The 23,723-nt window shown below is 41.4% G+C and overlaps 1 protein-coding gene across 4 annotated transcripts in view; it reads right to left on the bottom strand.

Moving 5' to 3' along the window:
- SGSM3 (small G protein signaling modulator 3) overlaps window positions 1-23,301 on the bottom strand; it is a 43,950-nt gene extending 20,649 nt beyond the window's left edge. For all 4 annotated transcript variants that reach the window (XM_008566675.1, XM_008566678.1, XM_008566676.1 and 1 more), the window contains exon 1: window positions 23,219-23,301. The gene's annotated coding sequence lies outside the window, so the exon portion shown is untranslated. The remainder of the gene's footprint in view (window positions 1-23,218) is intronic.
- Window positions 23,302-23,723: the final 422 nt, after the last annotated feature.

The following is a 23,723-nucleotide window of genomic DNA, read 5'->3' as shown; positions in this document are numbered from 1 at the left end:
GGGATCCGAACCCTCGGACGGGAGCGCCGCCGCGCTTCCCAAGCGGCGCACTATCCAGTGCGCCACCGGGCCGGCCCCTTTAAACGAACTTTTTGAAGACCCCTCATATGTGTCTGTCAGAACTTGCAGAACTTGGGCTGGACGGTGGCTCACTCAGGAGAGTGCAGTGCTGATAACACCAAGGCCATGGGTTCGGTTCCCTATATAGGGATGGCTGGTCCACTCACTGGCTGAGCCTGGTGCTGACAACACCAAGTAAAGGGTTAAGATCCCTTTACCAGTCATCTTAAAAAAAAATAACTTGCAGAACTGTACACTAAAATGAGTGAATTTTACAGTATGTAAATTAAACTTTTTGGGAAAATAGAATAGTTTGGTCAGAGACCTCTCCGCTTTCCGCCATGAGTAGAAGCAGCCTGAGGCCTGCGCCAGATGCAGCTGTCCCAGAATCGTTCGTAAACCTCTGTTCTTTACAAATTACCCAGTCTCAGGTATTCTGTTATAACAGCATAAAATGGACTAATATTGGCTATATAGCCAAATAAAATGAAATCAGTATCTCAAAGAAGTATCCCCCATGTTCATTGCAGCATTATTCACAATTGCCAAGATACGGAAACAATCAATCTTAAGTGTTCTCACCACACACAAAAGGTAATAGATATGAGGTAATAGATGTGTTAACTTGGTTGTCATAATCATTTTACAATGTATACATATGCAAATCACCATTTTGTACACCTTCAACATATACAATTTTTATTGTCAATATACCTCAATAAAGCCGGTGGAGGGTGTGTGTGACAATGAACAAAGGCTCTGAGGTGAGGAAGACCCTGGAGGAGCAGAAAGCAGTCCAGTGTAACTGAAACATAATGAACAAGGGACATAGTGGTAAAATGATATTGGAGAGGTAGAGGCACCCAGATCACCAAGGGGCTGCAGGCCACAGTGAAGAATTTATATTCTAAGGACAATGGGAATCCACAAAAGCATCCTAAACATGGTGGTAGTGCGATCTAACATGTTTTAAAAAATCAATTTGGCTGCTACATGACGAATGGCTTGTAGAGACAAGAGTGGATGCAGGGAGACAAGTCTGGAAGTGCGTGAAAGAGATTATGGAGCGTGAGACCGAAGTGTTGAGAGTGGACATGAAGAGAAGTAAATGGACTCAAGACACAGTTGGAGGTAAAATCAACCAGCCTTGCTGCTGGGTTGGATGTGGGGAATGAGAGAAAGAGAGTGAGAGAAAGGGAGTGAGAGAAAAGGAGCGAGAGAAAGGGAGCAATCCAAAGCGAGGCCTAGGTTTCTGGTCTGAAATCTTGGGTGTATTATGTCATTTACTAATATGAGAGAAACTGGAAAAGATAAGGGTTTGGGATAGAAGGAAATTAAGAGTTTGAGGTAATTTAAATGCTTATTAGAAATCCAAGTGGAGGGCTGGCCCATGGCTCATCTGGGAGAGTGTGGTGCTGATAGCACCAAGGCCATGGGTTCAGATCCCTATATAGGGATGGCCGGTTAGCTCACTTGGGAGAATGTAGTACTGACAACACCATGTCAAGGGTTAAGATCCCCTTACCGGTCATCTTTTGAAAATAAATAAATAAATAAATAAATAAATCTAAGTGGAGATGTTAAGTAGGTGATTGGATGTACAGGTCTACGTCTTTGGGGAGATGTCAGAGCTAGAGATACAAACTTTGGAGTTTTCATTCATCAATCCAATCAAGAAATATTTTTGAATAACTACTATGTGCCAGACACTGTTCTATGTGCTAGGGATAGGGCAGTAAGGCAAGATAGCCAAGTTCTTTCTTTCATGAATCTGCAGTTTCCTCAACTGTAAAATGGGGATAATATCTGCCATTTATGAGGCTTAAATGAGGAAATGTAAATAAATACTTATCACAATACCTGGCATATAGTATGTGCTTAATAAATGACAGCTATTATTATTAGTGACAGAAAACAGACAATAAATAAGTAAATGAATAAAACAAGAGTAATAGTACATGCTATGAAAAAATTAAAACAGAATAGGCTACAGTGTGACAGGAAGGGGCAGAGGGTCTATTTTTGATAGGTGGTTAGGGAAGGCCTCTCTGAGGAGATGACATTTCAGCTGACATCAGAATAATGTAGAAGGAGCCAGCTCTGGAAAGATCTAGAAGAGCAGCCCAAGCAAAGTGATGAGGGAGAAAGTAGTAGGTAACACTGGAAGTAAGTACTAGAATATAGAGGGCCTTACAGCCATAGCAAAGATTCTGGATTTATTTTAAGTGTAATGGGAAGCCACTGTGAAGAACCTCATCAGTGAAGAGCTCTGAGCAGAGAAATGACATGATCTGACAGGTGTTTAGAGAACTCACATTAGCTGCTATGTGAAGCATGAATTACAGAAGGGTTAAGAGTGGAAGCTATTATAGTTGCCCAGGTGAGAAATGGTATTTTGGACTAAAATTGTTGAGATGGTGAGAACTAGAATCTGGATATAACCTGGAGGTGCAAAGGCAGATAATGGAAAGAATTAATGAGATCTTTAAGTTTTTTTTTTTCCTTTTTTGTCTTTTTTCATGACCGGTAATGGGATCGCAACCCTCGGTGTTGCGCCCATACCGCGACCGGCAATGGGATCACAACCCTCGGTGTCGCGCCCGCACCGCGCTCAACCAGTGAGCAGACCGGTCTCTATATGGGATCCAAACCCTCGGCAGGAGCGCCGCCACACTCTACCGAGTGCGCCACCGGGCCAGCCCTCTTGAAGGTTTTTGATGTGAGCAACTGTGCAGGTCCCATTAACCAAGATGAAGGAAGACTAGGGGAGAAGAGATTTCGGGGGAGTCAGAAATCAAGAGATCTGCTTTGGCCATGTTAAGTAGAGATGCCTGTTAGATCCCTAAGAGGAGAGTAAAGTAGGCAATTGTATATAAGGGCATGGAGTTCACTGAAGATATGAATTTGGGAGTCATCAGCATATAGCAGGACTAGATGTCATCATCAAAGAGAGAATGCAGAGTAGGGGGCCTACGACCAAATCACTCCATCATTTAGAAGTTAGACAGAAAATGAGGAAGGAAATAAAATTTGAGAAGTGGCTCATGAAATAGAAGGAAAACCAGTAGTGTCTGATGTTGTAAAAAAACAAGAGAAGTGTTTCCAAAGGAATGCTATGGTTTAAATGTATCCCCTCCAAAATACTGGTGTTGCCAATGTGACAGTATTAAGAAGTGGGGCCTTTAAGAGGTGATTAGGCCATGAGGGCTCCTCCATTGTGAATGGGATCAGGTGCCCTTGTAAAGGTGCTGGATGGAGGGAATTGGTTCTCTTGCCCTTCTGCCATGAGGACCAGCAAGAAGCCCCTCACCAGACCACATACTGGCACCTTGATCTTGAATCTCCTTGCCTCCAGAATTGTGAGAAATAAATTTCTGTTTTTTATAAATCATCCAGTCTGTGGTATTCTGTTATAGGAGCACAAGAGTAATCATCAATGTCACATGCTACATAGAGGTCAAGCATTAAGAGGACAGAGAACTGGTCCTTGGTTTGACAAGCTGGAGGTTGTTGGTCCTCCTTACAAGAACTTTTAATTTTAATAGTAATGGTGAAAGTCCAGTTGGAGTGGGTTGAAGAGGGAAGAGAAGAAAAGTTGAGTCATTATCATGAAGATAATACATGATTTCAACCATTAAAAAAATATATATATATAAAATATATACATGTTGAAGGTAATATAAGAAATTAATATGAGCAGGCTAGTTAGCTCAATATGTTAAAAACATGATGCTGATAACACCAAGGTCCAGGGTTCCATCCTTGTACCAACCAGCAAAAAAAAAAAAAAACTTTAAAAAATGGTTCGAGGGCCGGCCCAGTGGCGCACTGCTACAGTGCGCCGCTTGGGGGCGCGGGGGCGCTCCCGCCGAGGGTTCGGATCCCACATACAGACCGGCCGCTCACTGGCTGAGCGGGGTGCGGACGCAGCACCGAGGGTTGCGATCCCATTGCCGGTCCCGGTCTGGTACGGGTGTGACACTGAGGGTTGCGATCTGTTGCCGGTCACGAAAAAAGACAAAAAGGAAAATAAATAAATAAATAAATAAATAAATAAATAAATAAATAAATAAATAAATAAATAAATAAATAAATAAATAAATAAATAAATAAATAAATAAATAAATAAATAAATAAATAAATAAATAAATAAATAAATAAATAAATAAATAAATAAATAAATAAATAAATAAATAAATAAATAAATAAATAAATAAATAAATAAATAAATAAATAAATAAATAAATAAATAAATAAATAAATAAATAAATAAATAAATAAATAAATAAATAAATAAATAAATAAATAAATAAATAAATAAATAAATAAATAAATAAATAAATAAATAAAAAGGAAAATAAATAAATAAATAAATAAATAAATAAATAAATAAATAAATAAATAAATAATGGTTTGAAGTGCCAGGAACTCTAATAAGCAGAGCTAAATAAAACGTTTAGAGGCCCTTTGACCCAGCAATTCCCACTTCTGGAAATTTATCCTACACTTCAGCAAAATGACCTATATACAAGGTAACTCCCTACAGCATTGTGAAAGCAAAATGTTAAGGGCCGGCCCAGTGGCGCACTGGATAGTGCGCCGCTTGGGAAGCGCGGCGGTGCTCCCGCCCGAGGGTTCAGATCCCACATACAAACCGGTTCCCACTCGCTGGCTGAGCGAGGCGCGGGAGCAACGCCGAGGGTTGCGATCCCGCTGCCGGTCCCCGGTCCGGTACGGGGGCAACACTGAGGGTTGCGATCCGTTGCCGGACATGGAAAAAGACAAAAAGACAAAAAAAAAAAAAAAGAAAGCAAAATGTTAGAAAACCTAAATATCCCCTGATAGGGGACCAGTTAAATAAATTACAATTAATCTATATAATGGAATAGTGTGCAGCTTTTGAAAAGAATGGGTCTGGTCTTTACGACTGATAGGGAATGATCTTCAAGATATGTTGTTAAGTGGAAAAAGCAAGGAGCAAAACAATGAGAAGAATGTGAAAACGTGCAAAAAAGGGGGGAATATTCACATAAAATATAAAAAGCTACATGTGAGGGGAACTGGGTGGCAGGGGGATTTTTTACTTAATACCCTTTTGTACCTTTTGAATTTTGAACTATGTTAATTCATTACCCATTCAAACAAATAAATAAAGTTAATCATGAAAACAATTTTAAAGACCTTTAATTTAATGAAAACCACAGAACAAAAGAGATTAGGGTGACCCCCATTTAATTCAACATAAAAATAAAATGAGTATGAGGAAGTTCAACACAGTTTAGCTTTATTCCCCAAGATGACTTGCTATGTTTTTATGAAATGGCCAATGTCAAATTCTATTTTCTCTCGTTTTTATTATTATTATTTTTATTTATTTATTATTTATTTTATATTAACTTCTCGGTATACACTGTAATTCATTTTCGTGTCCCTTTACCCATTCCTCTTTCTATTTTCTTTTTATTTTGTGTCTCTGCTTTATTAATGCCCCAGCACATGCTTGGTCTATCCAAAGAGTCAATCCAGCACAAATGAAGTTCATTAGATCCAATGAATACACTCGTTCTCACCACACCTGACTTCTCAGTAGCACTGCAGCTCTGTAACCACTTTCTCCTCCTTGAAACACTCTCTTCTCTGAGTATCTAAATGTTATGATCCTTTGGTTTTCCTTGTGCCTTCTGGCTGTTGCTTCTTAGTCTCCATTCCCAGTTCCTCCTCCCTCTGCCTGTTCTTAAAATGCCTTAATGTTTGTCCTTGACCCTCCTCTAGTTCTCTGCACTTTCTTGGAGCTTCTCATTTACCCTCATGGATTCAATCAACACCTACAGGCAGCCAGCTCTGATTTCTATCTCTAAAACACATTTCTCTCTGAACCTCAGACCTGCACATCCAGCTGCCCACTGGATAGCTCCTCCACATTCTTCAAATTTACCACACCCCCAAATTAACTCATCATCTTCCCTCAGGAACCTGATCCTCTTTCCAGTGGAAATTGCCATTACAACCTACCCACTCTTTCTCTAGTCAGGACTTCAGCATCGTGTTTAATGGATTATCCGTCACTCCCCCTCAATGATTAGGCCTTTCCTAATGTTTTTTGAAACTTTTTCTCTTACAACATGTTGCTGCTTCCCAGTGGAACTGTCATCATTTCTCCCCAGCATGATTATTACAAGACTCTCTACTGGGACCTCTGCCTCCAGTCTTGCACCTTCCCCCATCTATTCTGTACCCTGCAGCCACAAAAATCCTTTTAAAATGCAACTGACCATTTCCTTCCCCTCCTTAAAACCTTTTTTCTTCTCTTTGCTTTTAGGAAAAAGTCAAAGTTTGTTAACTTGTTATATAAGACCCTGCATGACCTAACAGCCCCTGCTAGCCTCTGCAGCCTCATCCCTCAACACCTACTGAGTCTCACAAGCCCTCAATAGGCTGTATGCTCCAACCATACTATACTTCTTATGGATCTTGGAACCTACCTGCTTTCTCTCACAGCATGCTGCTAAATGAGGCAATTACTCAGCAGTATGTAAAGAAAGCCTTGAAACTTGGCCCCCCGCCAAACTCCATGATAAGGCAGCTGGTGGCACTTCTAGAACAGGTTCCCCTTCCAGTCACCCCAGTCACTCTTGTTAAAAATGTTTAATATTCACATCGCCCTTTATATCTCCCTTAGTGTCAAAAGACAACTGAGGTGAACACCCACTGTATCATCCAAATTTCTCCACCACCCCCCAACTGGAATTAGCAGAAGAACAAAACAACTCCAATAATCATACTCCACCATGAGTTCCATTCCTGCTCCTAAAAGGTTTGCAGCTGGGGCTGCTTTCCCTTCCCTGAGTCAATATTTTCTTTGTAACCAGAGATAGTGTTCCTTTAGGCATGATTTGGGCGTGATAATGTAAGGAAGAACACAGAGGGTGAAAACACAGAAGAGAGAAACAGAAACCTCATCCTAGAATTGAGCGAGCTCAGGTGCGGGCCTCCCCTTCCTGCACAGCAGTACCAGTTAAGTGCAGCTCTCCGAAGTGGGCTTGCTCACACTCATAACTATGCCCATCCCCTCTAGGTCTTCGTGTAAAATAAACAATCGTCCACGTATTCTGGTTACTTACCTGAGTCCCTCCTAGGATCACTCCCCTAATATTTCCAGTCTGGCAATCTCTGAGTGGTGATAAGGAAAGCAAAAGCAAGGTAACTGTGTGGACCATCTGTTATTCCCATCACTGGGGGAGGGGGAGGCCAACCCCCTTGGGAGTAAAAATGAAACAAATACTGGTTAGCTAACTGCAGCTCAACATTCAGGTAGCTCTGAAAAAATAGCAGATGAAAGTTTTTGAGGAAAATAAAGCTCTTTGAGGGTTGACTGACAGAAAAGGTCACTGAGAAATTTATATTTAAAGTTTTATACACATATATATATTTTTTGGTGGCTGGCTGGTACAGGGATCTGAACCCACGATCTTGGTGTTACAAGACGGCGCTCTAACCAACTGAGCAACTAGCTAGCCCTTAAAGTTTTATATTAACGTAGGAGCTTAGGGCACTTAAAAGGAGATAATAAATATAGTTCCTATTTCTCATATAATTAAACCATAGAAGTCAACAAACTATCTGGCATACCATCTATATAATTAATTACTGAGAACTTTTCATTTGCAGATATGAAAATACCTATATAATAACCGTAAAGAATGGTAATCTGATCCTATTTTACTTTGTGTCAGTGAGTGGATGAAGGTAGGTACCTAGGAAAGAAGGAATAGTAGTATTTATTGAGCATTTATTGTACTGCTAAGCACTCACATACAATATCCCCATTTTACACCTGAGAAAACCACCTGAGAGATAAAGCATCTTGCCCATATCAAACGGTCAGTAAATCAGGACTGACTTCTAAGCAGTTCCACTATACCACACTGACTAGCACAACTATAGTTGTCAATTTTGCAGGACAATTTCCAGGAAAGACCATGATACCTGTGTACGTGCAGAACAAAATATCTTGACTTGGGATATAAGGCCTACTGAGAGCCAGCCAGGGTTAAAACACAAAGCAACTGTATTAAAAAACATCAATTTTTGTGAAAATTCAAAATTAAATGGTAAGTTAGGAGAGAATGGCGCAATCCACGCCATGGCGGGGTCCTGAAAAGAATAGCTTGGGCTGCCCTTTCCGAGTTGGCAAGGCCCCGGAGGGAGAGCTGCTGGCAGGGCCATGGCTACCAGCACTTGCTTTCACTGTAAAGATCTCTGCCTCAGCATAGTGGTGCTGCTTTCGCTTTCTCTTTTGATGTTTTGGTCAGCTTGGCAGTTTCCTGAGTTTCCAAAAGATGCAAAAAATGACACACAAACAGTTGTTGTCATAAAATTGGATTATCCCACAAAAGAGCCGGGAAGATTGAACAATTCCAAATTGTCCCTTTTGAGTCAATTTATTACACCAACAGATGTTTTAAAAACACCTTATGAGTAGCCATGAGCAATTGTTTTTACTGAAGAAATTAATAAATAAATTCCCATCCTCCTCCCACCATCTGGGTAAATGGTTATATGGGTTATAAAATTGGAAAAGGAGGGCCGGCCTGGTGGCGCACTGCTACAGTGCGCCGCTTGGGAAGCACGGCGGCGCTCCCGCCAAGGGTTCGGATCCCACATACAGACCAGCCGCTCACTGGCTGAGCAAGGAGCGGGGGCAGCACTGAGGGTTGCGATCCCGTTGCCAGTCCCGGTCCGGTACGGGCGCGACACTGAGGGTTGCGATCCGTTGCCGGTCACGAAAAAAGAGACAAAAAGATAAAATTGGAAAAGGAAAAATTTGGTACCCTCCTAGGGGACGTCCTAAATATGACTTAAGTTGGCAATGTCATTTACAGGGGATTACATTAATGGTAAGAGAATGGTTGGAATTAATGGAAAAAGATACTACAGAAAGAATTAAATTTATGAGAAAGAATACGTAGAAACCCTGTTACTCATTGGTGTCCTAAGTTAAATAAAAACATCTTAGTAAGATATTGGGACAAAAACATATGATGCACAACTTTCCCTCCTAAAGATAAAGATTATAGATGGAATTTTGAATGCACCTGGTTTTGCGAGGGATGGTGCTGTGCAGTTTGACACTTTACATTGGGCCACACAGCCGTTACTATTAAGTACACACATGATAAAGCTGTTCAAATATCCTTTATTCCTTTTCCAAATGAACAATAGGTTCTTGCCTATAGAAATATGAGAATCATTAAATCAAAGTTAAAAATATATATAAAGTTTGTTTAACACTTTGTAACCGCAATCACTGCCATCTCAATTTTGAGTCAGACATATAATTTATGCTTGCTGGTAGTAATAAGTTTAAGGTTAACACGAAGGCAAGAAGAAGAGAAACACAATGGTGAAAAACGTCAAGAACAGCGAGTCACAGACTAATCGACCACAACAGATATAATCACCAGAAAGAATTGGCTGACCACCGAGTTTTATTTAACCTTGTGGATTATTAATTTTATGAGAACTGACGTAATTTTAAGAAAAGTTTCCGTTTAACTATTGGTTTAATAATTTTAAAGGTTTATGTAAAGTTAAAATGCCCAAATTAACACCCCCGTGTTGTGTAACAAATAAAAATACTGTTTTCAGTCTGAAGGCTGCTTCAGCTGCTTTAGCTGCAACAGCACTGACAGCCCACAGGGTGAGAACATGCTTCAAAGGAACCGAGGTCTCTGCCTGTGTTTGTTATTTTCGCTGACTCCTCACCCCTTTTTCAAGGGCCCCCAACTCGACTGGAGCTGGTCTCCGGCAAGAGAATTCCCATATCACAAGAGCACATACGGGCCGGCCCGGTGGCGCACTGCTACAGTGTGCCGCTTGGGAGCGCAGCGACGCTCCCACCGAGGGTTCGGATCCCACATACAGACCAGCCGCTCACTGGCTGAGCGAGGTGCGGGCGCGACACTGAGGGTTGCGATCCGTTGCCGGTCACGAAAAAAGACAAAAAGGAAAAAAAAAAAAAAAAAGAGCACATGAATTTCTCTAACAGAACCAAACCTATATTTAGAGATCATTAACTTCTTCAGTACTGGGGTGCAGGGCAAAGGGACTTGGAACAGTCATGAATGACGGATTTAGAAGAATCCTTTGAGTTCATCGCCTTCTCATTTTTTTTCAAAAAAAGAAACTGGGGTGAAAGGTCAAAAGAGTAATTTAAAGCCACATACACAGTAAGTGACACAGTCAGACAAGGAGCTAAGTCTCCTATTTCCACTATTCCAACCTGAAACTGAATCAAAAACATGGAAACAACATAGGAACAGGCAAGTTGGATTATACTCAGACCAGCATCATTACCAACAGAAATCCCAGGAGAGATGTCACAGGAGGTTGTCCTCCTGCTGTTGTGAACCTTAGGCTTAGGCAGATCAAAACTTTTTTTTTTTGGTGGGCCTACCTTCCATAAAATAATCTAAATTTTTGGGGTAGCTCTTTATATTTCATACTTAATTCTGCTGATTTAAGCAATCAGATACATACACTTAACTCCTACATTGTGCGAATTACACTAACTTTTTGAACTAATCCTGAACTAATAACTGAAGTTTCTGCCTTATCCAGCCCCATGTAAGTTCCTCTCATTGTTTTCTCTGCACATATTCCTCCTGGACAAAGTCAGGGAACAAGCCACATGCTATTTATTTTCACTAATGCTCAGCAACCTTCACTCATCTCTAGCTGACTTTACATCATATTTCCTTCAGTGCTACTTTCAAGCCTTTCCCCCAATTCTGATGCCCAATTGCTTTCTGCTGCAACTCACTCGCAGCTGATGGCTGGTCTTCAAGCCTTAAAGAAGTTGAGGTTATTAGGCTTAAGCTCCCTCAACTTCCTCCTTCTCCATGTCAAAAAATGCTTAGTCTTTTTGCTTGTTTTTTTGTTTGTTTGTTTTCTGTTTTTGGTGGCTGGCACAGGGATCCAAACCCATGACTTTGGGGTTTTAAGGCTATGCTCTAACCAACTGAGCTAACCAGCCAGCCTCACCTGTTCTTTCTACCCACCCTTGCAGAAGAGAAGGTGGTGTTCTCCCTTCCCAGGTTAACTTCTCCACCCACGATAACCTTTCATCCTACTTCCTTTATAGTACCTTCCTTTGTGCACCTTCAGTATTTTCCTCTCCCCTGGTTTTATGTCCAGTGCATATACTCAGATCTCCTATATCCTTAATTAAAACAAACCAAAACACAGCAACTACCCCCAAACCCACACAAGTAGCCTACCCTTTTTTTCTACCTTTTTCCTCTGCTTTACTGCCATATTTTTCAAAAGCAATGTAGAATTCTGCACCTGTGCCTCATCAATCAACTTACTCCTTAAGCTTTTTTGACATAGCTTCTCTCACCACCTAGACTGCTCTTTCTAAGGTCTCCAGTGATTTCCTAGTCATCATATGGAATCTTCTTCCTGTGGCCTCGTTTCCTCAAACTCCCTGCAGCCTTTGACTCTGCTAACTTATCTCTGTTTCTTGAAATTGTTTTCCTATTGCTGTGGGGGCACCGACCAGATCGGTTTTTCTTCTCAACTTAACTGCTTCTTTACTGACTCTTCTTTCTCCAGACACCCCAAAAAAGACATTCCCCAATTAGTTTTAATCCACTCCTAATTGATCCCTATTGGTAAGAGCCTTCCTATTCCAAATGGAGATTTAGCTATCACTGCCAAACAAATAAGCTACAAATCTCTAGCTATGACAGCACAGGTAATTATTTCCAACCTTCTGATGAATAGCTTCATTTGACTATTCCATAACACATCAAAATCTGTATTTCTCAAGTGTACCTTTTATTTCATTCCAGATGATTTTTTAAATTTTTATCAAATCAAAATTGATTATACATATTTTGGGGGTTCAACATTGAGATGTGTTGATCAAATCAATATTACTAGCATATACATTGTTACAAACCGTAATTATTCTTTATGCCCCTGTCCAATCTCGCTCCACCCCCTTTCCCTCCCTTCTCCTCCCTCTATTTACCCTAGATTTCTTTTCTCCTTCTGAAAGAATAATGGTTACTCTGTTTATTTGTTGCCTAGATGATCTGTCCAATGCTGAGAGGTGTGATCGGGTCCCTCAATATTATCGTAGAGCAGATGCTTCTTCTGTCACTGTGGAATGGGCTTTGTGGAGAGAGACGTCCTCTTCTTTTCTTTATCTTTGCTGGTGACTCTCCTTGTGTCAATGCACTCCAGTGGCTGGCGGACCATTCGTGTGGTGGTTGTGGTGTCTAGCCGCTTTCACGGCAGCCACGGTTATTGTGGTGGCTGTGGTGGGCCACCCACATGGAGATGATGTTTTTGGCATGCTCCTTGGCGCTGGTGGTGTGCCTGGTTGTGGGGGGGTCCGGTCCACGGCTCCATACCTAGGGTCCCCGGGCAGGCCCTGAGGCACTGGCACGGTGTGTTCCTATTTCTTCTTTCAAGACACTCAGATTCTAAGGGTTAGGGTAATTTTTGGCTTGTACTTTTCTCTTATTCTCACATTGAGTCAGTTGCAAAATCTACTGATTTTACCTATAAAATACTCTATTATTTCCACTGCCACTTTTCTGGGCCACTGTAAAAAAATCTCCTAACAGGTTTCTCTGCCTCAAGACTATCTTTCCACTCATGTTAAATAAACAGCAGATTGATATCCCCTGAAGCACAGCTCTGATTACACAGTCCCCCAATCCACCTTTTGAGTTGGCTCTTATTTTCTCCATACTTCAGCCAACTGGATCACTATCACCTCAACACATCTCTTTACTTTTATTATTTCCTTTGTTTAGAAGGCCACCTTCACGGGCCAGCCTGTGCCTCACTCGGGAGAGTGCGGTGCTCATAACACCAAGGCCACAGGTTCAGATCCCATATAGGGATGGCCGGTTTGCTCACTGGGTGAGCGTGGTGCTGACAACACCAAGTCAAGGGTTAAGATCCCCTTACCGATCATCTTTAAAAAAAAAAAAAAAAAAAAAAAAGGCCACCTCTCATTTCCAAATATCCAGATTCTATGCATCTTTCAGTTGTCAGCTCTGAAGCGGCGCTTCTGTGAAGCTTTCCCTAGTCCTGCCTCTCAACATTTACTTGTCCCTCTCTATTGCCACTATTGACCTTTACTTCATTCAACTACATGTGTGTGCTTTATCTCTTTTAATAGACTGAAAGCTCAAGGGATGAATCCTCTCCAGCACCTAGTACTTAACAGAGATTCAAAAAATGTTTGCCATCTACCTGTTGATCACCTGTTTTGTGAGATACTTAATTTCCTGTTTTATGAGGTACCTACACAAATATACCTTCCTTCATATTTTAGGATTTGGTGAGGAAATCTATGTTCACCTTATTTACACATAGTACAGTGGGAGCAAGAAGGCCTGGGTCTGACAACTTGCTCTGTGCGGCCTTTGGGTAAAACACTTGATCTCTCATAACTTTAGTTTCCCTATCAGTAAAATTAGGATAGCAATAGATATCTGCAGAGTAAGTGAAAAAGTACTTAAAACCCTAGTACATACTTGGCGTGGAGATCCTATTTTCCAAAGATGGGCCAATACAATACAACCTGTCCCACATGCTCTTCTTAAAATGTGAGATGGGGGCTGGCCAGTTAGCTCAGTTGGTTAGAGCGCAGCCTTATAACACCAAGGTCATCTGTTTGGATCCCCATATTGGCCAGCTGCCAAAAAAGAAGAAAACGAAATAAACTTAAAGCCAGCCCGTGGCTCACTTGGGAGAGTGCGGTGCTGATAACAGCAAGGCCACGGGTTCGGATCCCTATATAGGGATGGCCAGTTGGCTCACCTTGGAGAGCATGGTGCTGACAACACCAAGTCAAGAGTTAAGATCCCCTTACTGGTCATCTTTAAAAAAAAAAAAAAATGTGACATCAACACTCCTTCCATTAAGTGGTGGGGTCTATATTCCCTCCACTTGAACCCAGGCAAACCTCCATGACTGCCTCAACCAAGAGAATAACATGGAATTGACACTATGTGGCTTCTGAGGTTATGTCATAAAAATGCTATTCACTTTCACCTTGTTCCCTTGGGACATTAGCTCTTACAACACATCTCCCAGACTGTGAGGTAGGTAAGGTCACATGGAGAGGTCATGTGTTCAGGCCAACAGTCTCAGGTGAGATATAGTCGACAGCCACCATCAACCCCAAGACACGCTGAGTGAGGAAACTTTGTAGATGACTCCAGCCCTATCTAAATTCAACTGTTTGAGACATCCCAGGCAAAAACTGCCTAGCTAAGCCAAATCATCCCTTGAGAGACTGTTGCTTTAAGCTGCTAAACTCTGGGATGATTACTACACAGCAATAGGTAAGTGAAAATGCTCAGTATGTTGTAGCTATTGATATAATGCCATTTTAAATTTCAGTCTCCTCTCAACCCTTACTTTTTCAGGTTGATGAATCCTAATCTTTTTTTCACTGACCTCATGTGGCAGGTACTACTCTTTCATTTAACATAAATGAGTGTTTACTTTGTGGTAGACACCGAGGTAAAACAGTGAGCAAAACAAAATCCTGTCCCTGGGGAGCTTTTATTCTGGTCAGGCAGAGAGACAAATCCATTACGTAAGTTAAGAATTATTGGGCCGGCCCGGTGGCGCACTGCTATAGTGCGCCGATTGGGAAGCGCGGTGGCGCTCCCGCCGAGGGTTCGGATCCCACATACAGACCGGCCGCTCACTGGCCGAGCGAGGGGCGGGAGCAACACCGAGGGTTGTGATCCCGTGGCCGGTCCTGGCCCGGTACGGGCACGACACTGAGGGTTGCAATCCATTGCCGGTCACGAAAAAAGACAAAAAAAGGAAAAAAAAAAAAGTTAAGAATTATTAATTTAATATAATAAATTGCACATTAATTCATATATAACGTCAGGTAGTGATAAAGGCTAACTCTCATGCTTATTTTATTTGTCCTCTTCTAGAAACTAGAGGAATCTGTATTCTACCATGTAAAATATTCCATTTTTTACTTTACTTATTATTTATTTATATAATGGAATATTTATATAAAATAACTATAAGTAAAATAAAGTATTCCATTATATTAGATTAATTTAACATGATAAATTGCACATTAATTTATATATAATGTAGATAGTGATAAAGGCTAACTCTTATGCTTATTTTATTTGTCCTCTTCCAGAAACTAGAGGAAACTGTGTTGTACCAGAAAAACACAAAGAATTCTAACCTCAGAGCCATCTTAATTCAAAATAAAGGATGGGGGCCGAGCCCGTGGTGCACTCGGGAGGGTGCGGCGCTGGGAGCACGGCAGCGCGCCCGCCGCGGGTTTGGATCCTATATAGGGATGACCGGTGTGCTCACAGCGCTCACTGGCTGAGTGCAGTGCGGCCGGTCTCAAAAAGGACAAAAAATAAATAAATAAAAATAAAAAGTAAAGGATGGGATAGTGTTTTCTTTCCAAAATATTTCTCAACAATGCCTCACCCATTTGTTGGTCTTTCTGACTACAGTAGCCAAGTGGAATAATCTATAAACTCCCAGGTTACCTTATTAGATAATAATCTTTCATTTAATCAAAGTAATTTGGATTTTTTGTTTGAGTGAACTTCCAGATTATCTTTTAAATTTAGTATAATTAATATTTCATCTTATATCTCCACTTCCTAAACACAATATCCTATATTGTTAAAATGCTTGTGCCTGTTTTCTGATGGCATCTATAGATTAACAAAATCTTCCTATAGCCTTTGCAGAGGACTTGGTTCTTCCCAATACAGGTGAATATAATGTTAAAACACTGCTTATACTATGTAAATCAATGTGAAAAAATATAATCTACAAAAATAAAAGTTGCAACTTTTAAAAAACATACATATTTCATAAAATTAAATACATATGTATTCTGCTATATACATCTATAAAAAAACTTTAACTCACTTTCAGTTTATTACTCTGTCTCCACTTGCCTACAGCATCTTCTGCCTGTTCTTGAATCTTGAAACAATAAAATAAAAAATAAAAAATACCTACTCCCACAAACCGACCAATAGTTTTTATGACTTTAAAAGTTATACACGCTCATTGTGGAAAAGCTGGAAAATTTATAATTAATAAATGAACACCCAAATGTTTACTGACTATCTCTGGGTAGAGGGAATAAGTGTGACTACTTAGTCACACACACATACAAATACACACATAGCATAAAGAAAAATCTTAACAATTACACAAGAACATTTCTATTGTTGCAAGAAGTTCTATCAGCTAGCACTTCATTATATTGTACTGCCTCCCAGGACTAGGTTCTGTGGTGGGTACATTTAGTCCCTGACCCACGGGATTATAATTTCATTGATCAGGCAAATATAGACACACAAAATGACAAACAACTCAAGGCCAATTAATAATAAGAGAACAGAGGCTGGCCAGTTAGCTCAGTTGGTTAGAGTATGGTGCTGATAACACCAAGGTCCAGGATTCAATCCCTGTACCGGCCACCTGCCAAAAAGGAAAAAAAGAGGATGGACCACAAATATAATCAGAGTTCAAAGAAATGAAGAGATAACTACATGTTGATGTGGGAACATCTTCATGAAGGAGACAGATATTTACTTAGTAAGTCACTGAGGGATATGCATACTCTGCACAAGGACCTGGGCTGAGCAAAATTTAGGAGCACCACAATTTAAGAGATAAACCAAGAGTCAGTTGCCATTCATCTCCACCCCAAGTCTGTCATTAATTGGTTATGTGATATTGAGATCTCTGGTCCTTATAAAGGGGATGATCCCAGACTTCTAGTCCTAAAATGCTGCAATCCAAAGAGAAGAGGAAAAGAGGAAGGTACCAGACAGTAAGGGAAGCAATGGGAAAAAGGTAAAAGTGGACAACATGAGCTGGCTGTGATCCTAGAACACAAAGCAGACCCAATGGGGATTCTGTGTTGAGGAAAAATTCATTTATTCATTATATACTTAATGAGTGCCTACTATGTACCAGGCACTGTTTTAAGTGCTGGGAACACAGCAGTGCTCAAAGATAGAAATCCAGGGCTGGCTGGTTAGCTCACTTGAGAGAGCACCGTGCTGACAACACCAAGAACAAGTGTTCAGATCTCTGTGCTGGCCAGCTGCAAAAAAAAAGATAAAACAGATAGAAATCCCTTCCTTGAAGGATCCACCATTCTAGCAGGAAAACAAGTGATTAAAAAAATAAGAAACTATATTGTATGTCAGGTGATAAATAGTGCTACAGAGTAAAGTGAAGCAGAAAGAGGGACAGGCAGTCTCAGGAAGTTGCTATTATAAATTACAACGTGGGGGCCGACCCTGTGGCTCACTCGGGAGAGTGCGGCGCTGGGAGCACCGAGGCCACGGGTTTGGATCCTATATAGGGATGGCCGGTGCGCTCACTGGCTGAGCGTGGTGCGGGCAACACCAAGCCAAGGGTTACAATTTCCTTACCAGTCACAAAAAAAAATAAATAAATAAATTACAACATGGTCAGGGAAGGCTCAATGGGAAAGTGAAATCTGAGCCAAGACCTGAAGATGGTGAGGCACTGAGTGAAGCGAGGTCTGGAGCTAAGAGATAAGCAGCAAATAGGTTGTGAGGTAGGAGTATAGGAGACCAAGCTGGAAAAGTAGGGAAAGAAAAGACAGTCTATTCTAGAAAGATCTCTAGGTTTTGGAGTCTGGAGACTTAGATTTCAATCATAGTATCAGTTCAGAAATGTAGAGAACTTTACATATCACTTATTACAACTACCCACTAGATTATTAAACCCGTATTACTCCTCTTAGGTGACTATCTTGTGTTGGCTTGAATATATTTGGTGGCTATATCTATCTCCAAATATCAAGATAGCTTGTTCATCCGTGGACAGCCTTGCCTTAGGCTTTAACTTGAGCAGATATCTGTTTGCTAGTAATGTCTACTCTTTTGTCTTTTTAGGAGCACTTTGTATGTACTACATTCTTCAGACATTTGACAATAACCTTCAGGTCTTCGAGATTTCTCTTCTCTTCAGGTTAAAGTCTGCCAGATATTTTAACTTTTTTTAAAGTGACATGGCCTCATGTCATGTAACAGTGAGTTAAGGGAATCTCAGCTGCAAGGCAAAAAACAGACTTTGGTTAACTTAAATTATGTGATATAGGAATGTACTGAAAGACAGAGGTAGGTCACAGAACTGAGGAAAAGCTGAAGAATTAGGTCTTTAGAAACAAATAACAGCAGCTCCAGTGTCTAGATAATAGGAATTAACCCATGGTTTTTCTTCTTTTTCTTTATTATTATTTTTTTAATCCATTGTTTTAATGAAGGAGCCATGACTGTCTATCACTGTGTCATTCAACCTAAGATTCAAATTAAAAGAGTAATTCAAGCTTGTTCATCCGTGGACAGCCTTGCCTTAGGCTTTAACTTGAGCAGATATCTGTTTGCTAGTAATGTCTACTCTTTTGTCTTTTTAGGAGCACTTTGTATGTACTACATTCTTCAGACATTTGACAATAACCTTCAGGTCTTCGAGATTTCTCTTCTCTTCAGGTTAAAGTCTGCCAGATATTTTAACTTTTTTTAAAGTGACATGGCCTCATGTCATGTAACAGTGAGTTAAGGGAATCTCAGCTGCAAGGCAAAAAACAGACTTTGGTTAACTTAAATTATGTGATATAGGAATGTACTGAAAGACAGAGGTAGGTCACAGAACTGAGGAAAAGCTGAAGAATTAGGTCTTTAGAAACAAATAACAGCAGCTCCAGTGTCTAGATAATAGGAATTAACCCATGGTTTTTCTTCTTTTTCATTATTATTATTTTTTTAATCCATTGTTTTAATGAAGGAGCCATGACTGTCTATCACTGTGTCATTCAACCTAAGATTCAAATTAAAAGAGTAATTCCAGCGTGGTGCTGACAACACCAAGCCAAGGGTTGAGATCCCCTGACCGGTCATCTTTTAAAAATAAATAAATAAATAAATAAATAAAAAAGAAAGTTATATAACTAGTATAAGTTCTCAAAGTTTAAAGTAGTAGAACCAGAACTTGAACTTCGTTGTTGGTGTTTCTACTATACTGTCTTCAAAAGTTAAAAAAACAAACAAAAAAGTGGTATGTGGACTTTAACCCTATCCTCAAGTCACACAAATGAAGCTCAAACACAAGAAGGGGGAAACTGCCTGTTGTTTCACATCTTTAGAATGTTAGCTAGAAGGCTAACTAGATATCCGGAGAAGGCTGGGAACTGTTAAGGAAAAAAGCACTTCTCTTAGCCCTAATTGGAAATCAGATCTTTTCCAAGAATAAGACTTCTGATAAATGAATTGGTGCTTTCAATCTCATTTTTTTTTTCTTGACCAAACCACTTTAATTTACAACTTATTTACAACTTTAATGTACAATATAAAGTCTGTGATTTCTTGAAATTCTCACCTGGCTCTTGAAAAGAGCTGAGTCTACAATTTCAATCATCATCATCAGGAAGGATACCTAATTCTTCATCTGTCTACAGGTAAGGATCTGAATATGGAAAGTGACCCAGCACAGCATCTGAGTCATGCCAAAGGCGCCACAGAATCCACAACCACATGGTTATGCTGAAGAGGTGTGGATCACCTGGGATCTGGTCAGCTGTGGAAGCTGTCTATACCAGGGCTCTGCGTCCAGCCACCTGGGCATGGCAGCATCTGAAGAGGCGGCCTCCAAGCCAATGAAAGGCACCAGCTGGGTCAGAGTCTACATGCTAGCCTGCGTCCCAACAGCCATCCCCACTTAATCTCATTTCTGATGTTATTCTTATTGATAAGGCTATTTAATGATTCCAAAGAAGTTAACCTCCCAAAACAATTCACATCATTAGCAGAGAGAAAAATACAAATACAAAACATACATCACAAACACTTGGAAAAAGCAAGAATGTGTATATAACTGGAAGAGAGGCATACTGTTAGAAGTGAAGACAGTTAACTGTCCCTACTGAGAAGAGGTTAATGTCTCTCTCCTCATTTATGAATGGTGACCATAAAGTAATGAGCCTAAATTTTCAAAGAAAGGAGGTAATTATATGTGTACTTTCAAAAAGCTGGTGCTGTCAAAATCAGTTCATAAGCCACACTGAAAATTCAGTTTCATTATTTCAGTTATATGCCACTACTGAAAGTACTAGTACCTACCATGTGCTGAACACAACAATCCTATGAGGCATTCATTCAACAAATATTTATTGATCACCTACCACTGTTCTAGGAGACAGGTGAGTTGGTGAACAAGACAAAAGCTCTGCATGTCACAGAGATTACATTCCAGACAGGTATTGCAAAGAAGCGATTGAGGCTCAGTTTCCACTTCTGTCAGGCTCTAAAGCCTACACTGTATCTTTCAACAACGTCATCTATTGCTGGAAATATACAGCTTTGCCCATAAGTATACAACTAAGCATGCAATTTTTTTTTTTTTTTTTGTCTTTTTCCGTGTCCGGCAACGGATCACAACCCTCAGTGTCGCCACCAGACCGGGACCGGCAACGGGATCGCAGCCCTCGGTGCTGCCCCCGCGCCTCGCTCAGTCAGTGAGTGGGAACCGGTCTGTATGTGGGATCCGAACCCTCGGCGGGAGCGCCGCCACACTTCCCAAGCGGTGCACTATAGCAGTGCGCCACCGGGCTGGCCCGCAATTCTGACACTGTTGTCTAGAACAACTTAAGGTTTCTCTCTGTTGGCAGTCTGGTGTCACCTGTTCAATGAAGTGTTCCTCTACCAGGACTAGAGACAGCCCTATCAGCAATTAACATATCATATTGACAAAGATGAACTACTTTCTCTCCCTCAGTAGTCCCTAAACTCCCTCACAACAAGAACCATGTTTTAGCCACCTTTATAAGTCTAGAAGATGGACACACAGTAGATATTTGATAAATGGTTGAGTGAAGTTCTTGAGAGCACTTTCAATAAAGGATGGAAGCCATACTGGAATGAACTAAGGAGTAAATGGAAGAGAAGGGAGTAGAATCTGCTTTTTAAAGACAAGTCTAGAAAGGAAAAGAAGCAGTAATAATTTAAAGGAGAAATATGATCACAGGAAAGTTTTATATATTTTTTAAATAAGGAAGACAAATATATTTGTTGATAAAGTAGTACAGCACAGTCGAAAGAGCAGGAGTTTTGAAATCAGACTTGAATTTGAATTCTGGCCCTGTCACTTACTGTGTCTATGGGAAAATCACTGAACCTCGATGCCTCAACTTACACATATATAAAATGAGAAGGATAATTACCTACAGTTCACTGTGACAGTTAAAATGCCTGGTAAACAAAAGGCATTCAACAAATGGTATCAACGACTATTAGTGCAGGTAGAAGCTTGGACTCTGGTGTTCTAACCCCTCCCACATATCTTGTGGTCCAATCCAGATGTCCTGTGAAATTCTATGTGCAATACGTGATGGCAAAGAAACGGGATCTTTATTTCTTCTGTGTGTACCACTCTCTGTGCTATTACCATTTCCTTGTGACAGTCTGCATGAGCTCATGAATGCCTGCTGTGGAAAATTACTTACAATCTGGAGAATAAACAGATGTTAAATCATGAAATGTACAAATTTTGGGCTCCTGCCAAAACCCTCTCTGAGAACTAAAAGAAAACTTGAAAACACAAACACACAGAACATTTCTTAAGTTTATGAGCCAGTAAGGTGTTCTTGCATCTGCTCCAGGCACAGAAAGATGGCTGTATAATAAAAGAGATGATTATCTCCCGAGTTCTTTTCCCAATATTTCAACCTGTCAGGTTCCTTTCTGTGTCCCCAGTTCACTTTTCTATCAACCTGAGAAGTTCCCAAATTCACAAGGTTAGTATGTGCTTTTATACTGAAACAATTTTTTGTTCACAGCCTTTTAAAGTTAATGTTCTGGTCATGAGTCATGTTCACCTATTACCCATATCTGACCAACTGAAACACATCATCCCTCCTCCCTCCAGATCACACACTTACATGCTTAAAAAGAGTCAGGAAAGAAGACTAAAGCTTAGGCTAATTCGATAACCTGTGCTGAAAAAGCTATATTCATTCAGGATTATCAAAAGACAGGAAAGATATCGACCTATATTTAGAATTAATTACAAATTATTCATGAAGGACACAAATGCATATGTAAAACAAATAAGATGTAATAGAGTTCAGAGAGAATTGGAAGGAAAAGAGATGAGGAAGAAGTAGGAAACATGTACCTACAAACTTAATTACAAACATAGTCACAAAAGCTACAAATAAAGAAGTGAAAGTTGAAAATTCAGTTTTTGTGACTCAGAGTCTGATTAGGAACTTGAATTTACCAAGAAAGAATAAGAAAGAAGAGCAAAAACATTCCAGGACATATCTAAATATCCCACCAAAAACCAAAAAAGACCCAGCAGCCGACCACAAATTTCACGTGCAGCACGAGAGTGAAGCTACGATATACGGTCATCCAGTCACAGAAAAGAAACATTAAAACGTCTTTATTTTTATTCCTATATAAAAAGCAGCCTGGATCAGTAAACTAAGTACGAGACTCGTGTGCAGCACTCCAACCCTAACCTCACCGCGCGATCCCGGCTAGCGCACGCCTCAACTTCCGCAACGGTAACACAGCCACATGTCAGAGTGCGTTCCGAGCCTCGGCCTGCTTCGGAGCGCGTGTGCAGAACCTGGATCTGAACCTTAAATGTAAAGCCCCACGTTAAACCTGAGGAATAGTCTGCACCTGTAAACGTGCCCGTGGCGGCCATACTTAAAGAAAAGTCCCCTCATCAGGCGCACTTTCTGTAACACCGCTCCCAGCTGCCAGAGGGGGTGGATTCCGGCTCGTGCCCCCGAGCACCTCAGCGCGGAGGTGGCCAGCTCCCGGGATGCCGCCCCGCAGGCCGGGCCCGCCGCACACCGAGGGCCGCGCGAGCCTCCTCCCACCGGCTGTGCGAGCGAGGCCGACCGGCTGCTCTCCGGCCCGAGGCGGTGCTTCTCCCCCGCCCGCACCTTCGGCACGTCCGTCCGTCCGTCGGTCAGTCACCCTGACCACAGCCGCTCTGCGGCCTCCACCGGAGGGGAAAGTGTCGGCGCCGGGCCAGCTTTGACCGACCCCCGCACCGCACTCACCTGCCCCGCGGGCCGCCCCGCCGGCTGCCTCAGCGCCAACCCCGTGGGCTCTCTGCTCCGCCGCTCGCTCCAGTCAGCGCTCAGCTGGGCCTCCGCGCACGCGCGGCAGGGCGGAGCCACGGCGGCCGCGGGGCATGTCGGGTGCTGTAGTCATCCCGACGGTTGGGCGGAGCCTGCCGAGAGCTGGCGTAGGCGACCTTCGAAGACCGTTTTCAACCGTGCTCTCCTCCACAGTCTGCATCTCAGCCAGAGAAGCTTAGAGCAATGTGGGGTGGGCCAGCAATCAAGATGGGGGGTAGACGCTGCGGAGCGAGAAAGAGCGGCCCTTGTTTGCTCATTTTCTAAATACGAGTATTTAACTCCCTTTGTAGGTGCACAGAACAAGTCTCAAACCCGCCGAATCCACTCCTACACAATTCACACCAAGGATAATTATCTCAAAACAATTATGTAATCCTCCATCACTTTTCCCTTAAAATTCTTTGTCTTCCTTTTCCTCCCTGAA

This window comes from Galeopterus variegatus, unplaced genomic scaffold (genome assembly GCF_000696425.1).
Source record: "Galeopterus variegatus unplaced genomic scaffold, G_variegatus-3.0.2 Scaffold262, whole genome shotgun sequence".
Classification (NCBI taxonomy): domain Eukaryota; kingdom Metazoa; phylum Chordata; class Mammalia; order Dermoptera; family Cynocephalidae; genus Galeopterus; species Galeopterus variegatus.
The sequence above is the reverse complement of the archived record's forward strand: the minus strand, read 5'-3'. Positions and strand labels throughout refer to the sequence as shown.